Source organism: Pecten maximus, chromosome 5 (assembly GCF_902652985.1).
Source record: "Pecten maximus chromosome 5, xPecMax1.1, whole genome shotgun sequence".
In the NCBI taxonomy this organism is placed as follows: Eukaryota; Metazoa; Mollusca; class Bivalvia; order Pectinida; family Pectinidae; genus Pecten; species Pecten maximus.
Window position 1 is genome coordinate 32,014,729 of NC_047019.1, and position 8,219 is coordinate 32,022,947.

General features: G+C 38.7%; 1 protein-coding gene across 1 annotated transcript in view; it reads right to left on the reverse strand.

Annotated features, from left to right (window-relative positions):
- LOC117328562 overlaps positions 1-4,888 on the reverse strand; it is a 34,953-nt gene extending 30,065 nt beyond the window's left edge. Inside the window, exon 1 of the mRNA XM_033886088.1 lies at positions 4,800-4,888. The gene's annotated coding sequence lies outside the window, so the exon portion shown is untranslated. The remainder of the gene's footprint in view (positions 1-4,799) is intronic.
- Positions 4,889-8,219: the final 3,331 nt, after the last annotated feature.

Sequence of the window (8,219 nt, forward strand, 5' to 3'; positions counted from 1 at the left end):
ATTTTTGATTAAATGTCGTTAAGCCATAATTTATGTGGCAGCTTTATAACATGTACACATAACATGTCCGAATTACCGGGATTTGCGTTCGATATCTATGTTTTGTATATTGAAACATCCAGACGCCAAATAGTCATCTGCAAGTATGTTATGATAAACATGAAAACGCGGGGTATCATGTTATCAAAGTCACCTCACATTTCTTCAGCGAAGCATGTTGCGTTAGATAGCCATAGCAGTGTTGGTTGGAATCTGCCTTGCTACTACTGATGAAAGTCAATGAGTTATAAGTTTAGTGCCCTGGTGGAGACCAAACTTATTCCTTCTGATATCCAGCATTAAAAGGATATCAGTAAGGCCGTTCACCAATATATGACCGTGTGAGATATTTCGGTGTGATGACCATAGAAAACCGTTCGTCATTGGCACTACCTTCAGTGGACATCATCGTTAGATAACCCAAACAAACAAACCCAAGAACGTTGATTTATAGTCGAAGTAAATTTTATTTGAAAGAATGTGCACATGCTTGACGGATGATTTTTTTTCATTGCTATTCAACTAATATTTATATGATTTGAAGTCATTTGATGATTAAGAAAATGGAACCACTAGTATCTGGGGAACAGTTTGCGAAAAAGTATATGTTAAGCGCAACTATTGCATTTCGTGATGGAACGGCGCACTGGATGTTCGATATCTGAATGTTTTTTTCATATCTCTTTAGAGAGTACGAAATAATTAAGTTAGATTAAATAGCGATCGGTCTCGTTAAATTGGCTGGTCGATTTGTCGTTCGGGAAATGTAAAAACCATTTGCGTCATTCCGTGAAAACCGTCTAGGACAATTCTGATAATGACGAGCTCAACAACACGTATATAGGTCTGCATCCACATGTGTTTCCATGCCTGCAGGCAGAGCTAACACCTGGACGTTGGGCTTCCAATGACTCATTTGTGTGGTCATTTGGTACGCACTAGCCAGTAGATGTGATTGCAAAAGTAGTACAAACTCTCTACTCAAGGAAATTAATTTACATGGAATCTTAAATAGAAAAGCAGTCCAGAATTATTTAAATGAAAGTTCCATAAAGTTTTCTAAATCTAAGAATGTTGTTTCCTGTGAAACAAAAATTAAGTTAAGAAATTAGCCGGGGCCAGACTTCACGTGTACCGATCATTTTCCTTGTCTGTTAGCATGTTATGGTATGATGCATTACCCTTATCGTATTTGTTTTCATATCATATTAGACAAATGACAGCGACAATAGACAAAATTATAATAAAAGGCTCATTCAACTCTTGAAATCTAAGTGAACTTGACAAAAGCGTAGACTAAGCAGGACTGAGATGAACATTTATATATTTGATTAATGTGCTTGATGTAATAAAGCAAGTAATTATTGATTCCCAGATATATCGATACTTTTTAATAAGAAAAAGTAAACACGCAGAAATATAGATTTTTATGTGCAGGGTTAATCAAGCAAACAGAAGATATCGTAGCTAGGTTTATACTCCATATAAAAGGTCACGCTAAAGATACATAAACTAGTACGGTAGTCCTCACACCATGTCCATGTTACCGGCGGTTTGGTGAGTTCTGTTTTCCGTATACAATACTACACACCCAGACGTTGGTACAGAGTAGAATTCTAGAAATATATTTGGGTCCCCAAAGGCCCGGATGTAATTATATATACCTTCCTTGTAGTTTTAATAATCCTGATTTTAACATGTTCTTTTTTTCATTGTCCACTATTTTAGTATAATAATTATTGAACGCTGGGCTCTATTTTGTTTCTGTTGTAAGGTATTTTGTTTTGATAAGAATCCATGCAATGTTTTTTCTGTTTTCCTGTCATCGAGAAGAAGTAGTGCAATGTATCTTGTACATATGCATTAAGCTAATCTAGCTTTAGTTCCGGGTGATGGGCTCTCAACATGAACTGGTCGGCTTTATTGGATCTTAATTGTATTCCGGAGCTTGTCCCCTATAGCATTTATAATAGTATTCCAGAGCTTGAACCATATATCATTAATATAATAAACAACCTATTGTCAAGGTATTAGCTAGAAAGATTGATATAAACATATCGGTCCGTTCGTACTTATTCATTTGATTTGTTTTCACTGGATTTCCCTGCCATGATCCATAAGACAGACCTGTTTACCTATTGGTATCTCAGTAACTCTCTTACAGAACAGATCCCTGTTATATCGTAAAACACATACTTTTAATTGTAATAAGTTGCCTTTTTATTAGTCCCCTACTTGTGAACCTGGGACTATAGGTTTCCTCTTCGACTGTCTCGTACGTATGTCCCTAACGTTAAAGTTTGTCAGCACTCCGGCGGCTCCATTCCATGGGGGATTTTGATCAAACTTCACACAATGATAAAGGTCCAGCATATATAGGACTAGTTTGATTTTCAGGGTGTTTGGGTCAAGGTCAATGTCTTTGTAAAAATGTTTAGCCGGTATGGGACATGTATTGCTTTAAATATGTGTGTTATCGTTATATCTGCGTTAGGGAGCGGAATGATCAGGATCGCGGAGAGGTTAACTGTTATCAACATTTTAACGTCTCTGAAAATCTCTATATGGCCGTTCTAATAGTAACAATTCACTATGTACCCAACGCCGTGGGTATTGCCAGGAACATAACGATTTATGGATTGTGTTTTCCAGGCGGTAATGAAAGATGAATACAAATTTAACTCAAAATACCTAGACACTAAGGAGAACTCTGATCAAAGCAAGTAGCCCGTCTTTAGGAAAAATAGTTCAACCACAGAGTTTGAGGTAAAATATACAGATGTCTGAAAATAGCCACAAAATCTCGAGAATATTCCTCTTACTGTACTCAGATGTCTAAACAGTATGGGCATTTTTAATAGCTGTAACGCCTCCCTATGCCATATTTGGGCAATATAATTCGCATGGGTGGTCGGGTGGCACAGTGGTAACACATTTGCCTTTCACCTAGGCGGCCGGGGTTCAATTCCCCGATCGGACGTGAAAAGGTATGGGGTCACCTGCCCGACCACGTGGGTTTTCCTCGGGTACAGTAAGACCCCTCGCGCGCTTCTATCCAGGCCAACCAGCGTGATACATATAAGTTAATATAACTTGTTTCGCAATTGTTGTAAAACAAATAAAGTTTACATTTACAATATAATTCGCATTCTTCATTTGCATTTCATGGCCAACTGAGAATCAACTTTGATGGGTTTTTTTAAAGTCAAATCTGGTCAAACAAAAGGTCACACTACCTGCTATAGATACTTGTAAGCATAACGACATGGTTATTTTGTGCAATATTTCTGATCCACATGAGCTTTCTTTGTTTTCCTTTGCTTCAGACTAGTGATTTATATGCTTGTAAAATACCACCGGATTTGCTATTTATGTTATCCTTAAACGCTTCGACACCCACACATCTCTATGTTTCACATTACATGTTCAGTTGTTACAATGTCTAAATCTAAACTGTCAATCATAATGAGGTGATGATATCACCTGTAATAATAGCCAATTAGAATTGCAATTCGTATCTGCTGTATTCAAACCCGTGGGATTTTGTTTCTGATAAAAATGATGCTGATGTTAACCGATCAGGCAAAGAGACAGCGGTACAGACACAGGCATCCTCTCGATTTTTATTCATACTCAATATCCTTATCATAAATGAACTTCATACTGATAGCATCTTGATGTGCTCTGGTCGATAATGTATTTGTCAGCCAATTAATCACCTATGACATACTATTCAGTCCAGCTAGAATGTAAACTACCCCTATCCTAACAGATATATTTAATACTACATATATATATGATCGCTACAGCTTTATATGGTATATGTTATATATGTAAGTATATAAACTGTGGGTATTTCTGCCTAGGTGATTATATGAGGTAGATTGTGAGTTCGAGGCCCGTTCAGGGCAAGATTCATATAGCTGCCTTACATCGCCATTTGTATGTCAATATATATACTTTATAATTACGTCTAACAAGCTCAGTGGTCTTATTAGATATGACCAACACTCACAAACATACCAGATGGCAAATTAAAATTTAGGCGTGTATGGAATATGAAGTAAGTAGAATGTACCGTTTATGGCAAATTCTGAATCATCTAACTGAAGCTGAAAAACAACTTGTCTTGGCCATTACAGGAGATAACAGAAAACTGTGAAAATGACGAAGCGAATTATCAAGTTTTCGATTTTTCAATTGTTACTGATGTTCATTGCATCAACTCTGTGTTGTTACGCATATCACAGAAAGGAGAGATGACTCCCCTGTAATATGTACAGCTGAACAACAAACGGTTCCTCTCCTAGGGACTACAAGGCCTTCAAAAATCACATTATACCGATGTCAGATTATACCGGTGGACTAGAAGACGCCATATACCTCACTACTTTTATACAAAGCTGTATAGTATTGTACGTGCCCATATGGGGAATGTCTGACGTATATACACATATTTATGGATAAAAGATATACACTATATATTAATTTAAGTTTTGTTGAATTGATAGACAATTCATAACAGTCTTTAAACCTTATTCAACTCCAAACCTACCTTTAGTTGTACATCATTGCATGAACTTATTGATTCCATACACACTACTGTATGGAATATGATAATCAATACGTGTACAGAAGAACATAAGCTTACCTGTGCACAGCTATATGAAGAAAACTAAACATTCAAACCCACAGATATCTTCGGCAACAGAGGAAGTTCGTAATAGAACTATAGGATAAAAAACATCAGAAGTCCTTACCTTCCAACACTTGAGCTGGTCAGGTAATGGTGTGTACAATCTGAGACTGAGGAGATCGGACGTTGCTTCAGCGACTTACTATCTCCCTGCCCAATTGGTTTTCCGGAGCTGGTTCGTTACTGTACAAGTGTAAAAGCAAATGAAGCACACAGCAATCAATATATCTACTGATTCCTCATTTAGCCAATAAACGTTCATTTCAGGCAGTAAATGTACATTTCGTTGGAAATAGTGGCTGTAATCAGCCCTGCTGCCCTAAGGAGTCATTACGACGAAAACTGTTCGTGATTTCGTTTTCTTCCAATAAGACGCTTAAGAAAACACTTTTTTATGAAAAATCTTCTCCGGATAATTCAAGCAAGGTTAATGATCTGGAGCACGGAAATACTAAAATGTTTAGCAAGCCAGGATGGCAAAAGTAAATCACACATGACATGATAGCCGTACGTATACGAGTAATGATAGGGAATGAAGGGTACCTAGGTCTGGGGCTTGTCGATCGATCTGAACTCTCTCCCGTATAAAACTTCTGGACCAAAATATCAGTAAAGTTAAAACTCATAAATGTCTCAAATCAATCTTATTTTAAACGATATATACATCTCACCCATCAAGACGCTTATTGCATTTAATCTTTACGAGAGTCAATCAATCAGAAATATAATGATATCCACTGTATAAAAACGACACTGCTTCCTTTTAGACAACCTGTGGTATATATGTTTAAGCCTGAAATATCAGAGCTAGGCCTCCATACTAAACCCTTCTATAACTTTAAAGTTGAATATACAATAGAATAATAATTTATTACTATATCAATCATCCTAAAGCCACATTATTTTAACGTTTATAGCTAGGTATTAGGCTAGTGGAATTTATTGTAGGATTAAGTTTTGATTTAGACTAAACCTTTCTTCAGTTTACTGCTTGTTGGTGTACATAGTAATCAAATAAAAACTGAGAGCAGCAAAAAAAGGTACTTATTGTCGTTTCTAGGCTGTTCTCTTTGAAATGTAAATGGTAACTTGAGGGGGGGGATCGGTCATAATGACACAGCTACTAAGTTAGAGTATTTAAAGGGACATTTTCTCATTGAAAAGACTTGATACTATCAAAATAAATGTAAACGTAAATGTTATTAGAAATTAAATTATTTGAAAATGGAACTTCTACGGAAGTATGAAAATTAATCGCCGCTAACAACAATCACTACAAACATGCGCAGATGAGTTGCTATTAGGTAAAGAAAAAAAGATGGACGATGCGCAAGTAATTAGCTAATGGGTCACTGAAAATGGAATCAGTGAGACAAAGGAGGGCACGACAAAAACCTCATAAACGTCGTATAGATATCGCAACCAGATTAAAAGATGAAGAAGAACGCGGGTGGCCTTTGCACGGCACTCGACAACATGACAGGTTTGTAATGTTATGCAAGAGGTAATCCATTTGCTACCGTGGTGACATTTGCACTAAATATTGCCTCATTGAACCTCTATATATTTTTACGAGTATATTGCATATTTGTCTAACAAATATGTAGTTGTTTCCTTCCTTTGCATGCATGCCACACGTTTTGTTTGCACGGCACATGTGTTTGTGTCATGTGTGTGTTTGCTTAGCCCGTGGATAAATCCTGGCCATGACATTAATTTGTTTACTCAGCACGTGGAGAAATCCTTGTTCAGTTTTTTCCGTGTTTACTTAGCCCGTGGAGAAATCCTTGTTGTGTCATACCGGTGTTTACTTAGCCCGTGGATAAATCCATGTTCTGTCATTCCTGTGTTTACCTAGCCCGTGGAGAAATCCTAGTCGTGTCATTCCTGTGTTTACTTAGCACGTGGAGAAGTCCTTGTCGTGTCATTCCTGTGTTTACCTAGCCCGTGGATAAATCCATGTTCTGTCATTTCTATGTTTACCTAGCCCGTGGAGAAATCCTTGTCGTGTCATTCCTGTGTTTACTTAGCACGTGGATAAATCATTGTTCAGTCTTTTCCGTGTTAGCTTAGCCCGTAGTGAAATCCATGTTGTGTCATTCCTGTGTTAATCTAGCCCGTGGAGAAATCCTTGTTCAGTCTTTTCCGTGTTAGCTAAGCCCGTAGAGAAATCCTTGTGTGAAGGTATGAGGGTTTTATCGGGTTCCTTCCGTCATCCAAATTGCCAAGACCCAACACATTGTCAGAGTTTCAATACTTTATTTGGTATTGCGGAGTTTCTGGGGTAGAATAAATCCCCTGTAATAAGACATGGATAAAACTAATAAAACATTATACAAACGAATGCGCCACACATCTTAGCAGCAAGAACTAACAACAAAACGTTCTGACCCGGACGGAAATAAAGATAATTAGACTGGATAATATAAATTAGATATGATACTCCAATAATTTATAGGATATAAGCAATAATCATAAAGCTAAAACTATTTACTCACCCTGCATGTGGTGCTGGGGGACCCAGTATAAAATATATAGTAATTATGTATCATGGACCCGTCAGATGTGGTTCGCTCCACGGCCAGCTGGGAAGTGCCGGGAGAGAGCAGAAAGGAAAGAAAGAAGGAAAGAGCGCGGGAAAACAAAGCGAGTCCCACGAGCTGTCCGTGGTCAGTCATGATTAGTCAAGTACAGTCAACACATGATGGACAAACACAATACACCACGTCACACACACGTATACAAAGGTAAAAACGAAGGTACATCAGGTGATCATAAATACACCGAAACGGATCACGGATTGGTTTACGGATCGGATCGCGGATTCACGGAATACGTATATGCTACACACACCCCCCTGTTGAGAGATATGTTGCCCTCAACATGTTAAGTATAACAGGCTAAATGTAAACCTAAAAATGAAGATTGAACCCAAAAAACTAACTTAACAAACCTATTGGGTACATATAAGAAAATTACTCTACTACTAATTTGATAACGGCAGCCAGGAGCGTTTCCGCACCAGGGACAAACAACCCCTCTGGGGCGAGGGATCTTAGGTAGTCAGCCTTTAGTTTCCAATTTCCCTCCGTTGCCATAACGAAATCCCGGAACCGCTCTGGTTTACGTCGCTCTAGATTTGACCTTCTAACAGAGGGCTCGTCTGCTGACTGGTCATCTTGAACTGCGGTCCGATGGTCGTCCACCTCCCCTCCACTGGCTTCAGATTCTTCAGCCTCGACTCCAATTTCGTCGGCTTCAGATCCTACAGTGGCTCCGACTGTTGTCGACTCGCGGTCGGTATCCTCAGCATCCCCTTCATCAACACTCTCAGGAGTGTCGGGTGGATCCTGTATCATTGGAGGTACCGTCACCCAGTAACCACCTTCTCCGTCGCTATCACTGGCCTCGCTCTCAGTCCGGTCATCCACAGATGGGCTCTGTGGCGGTGGAAGCTGGCGCCTGAGACGGGGTTTGGGTACCG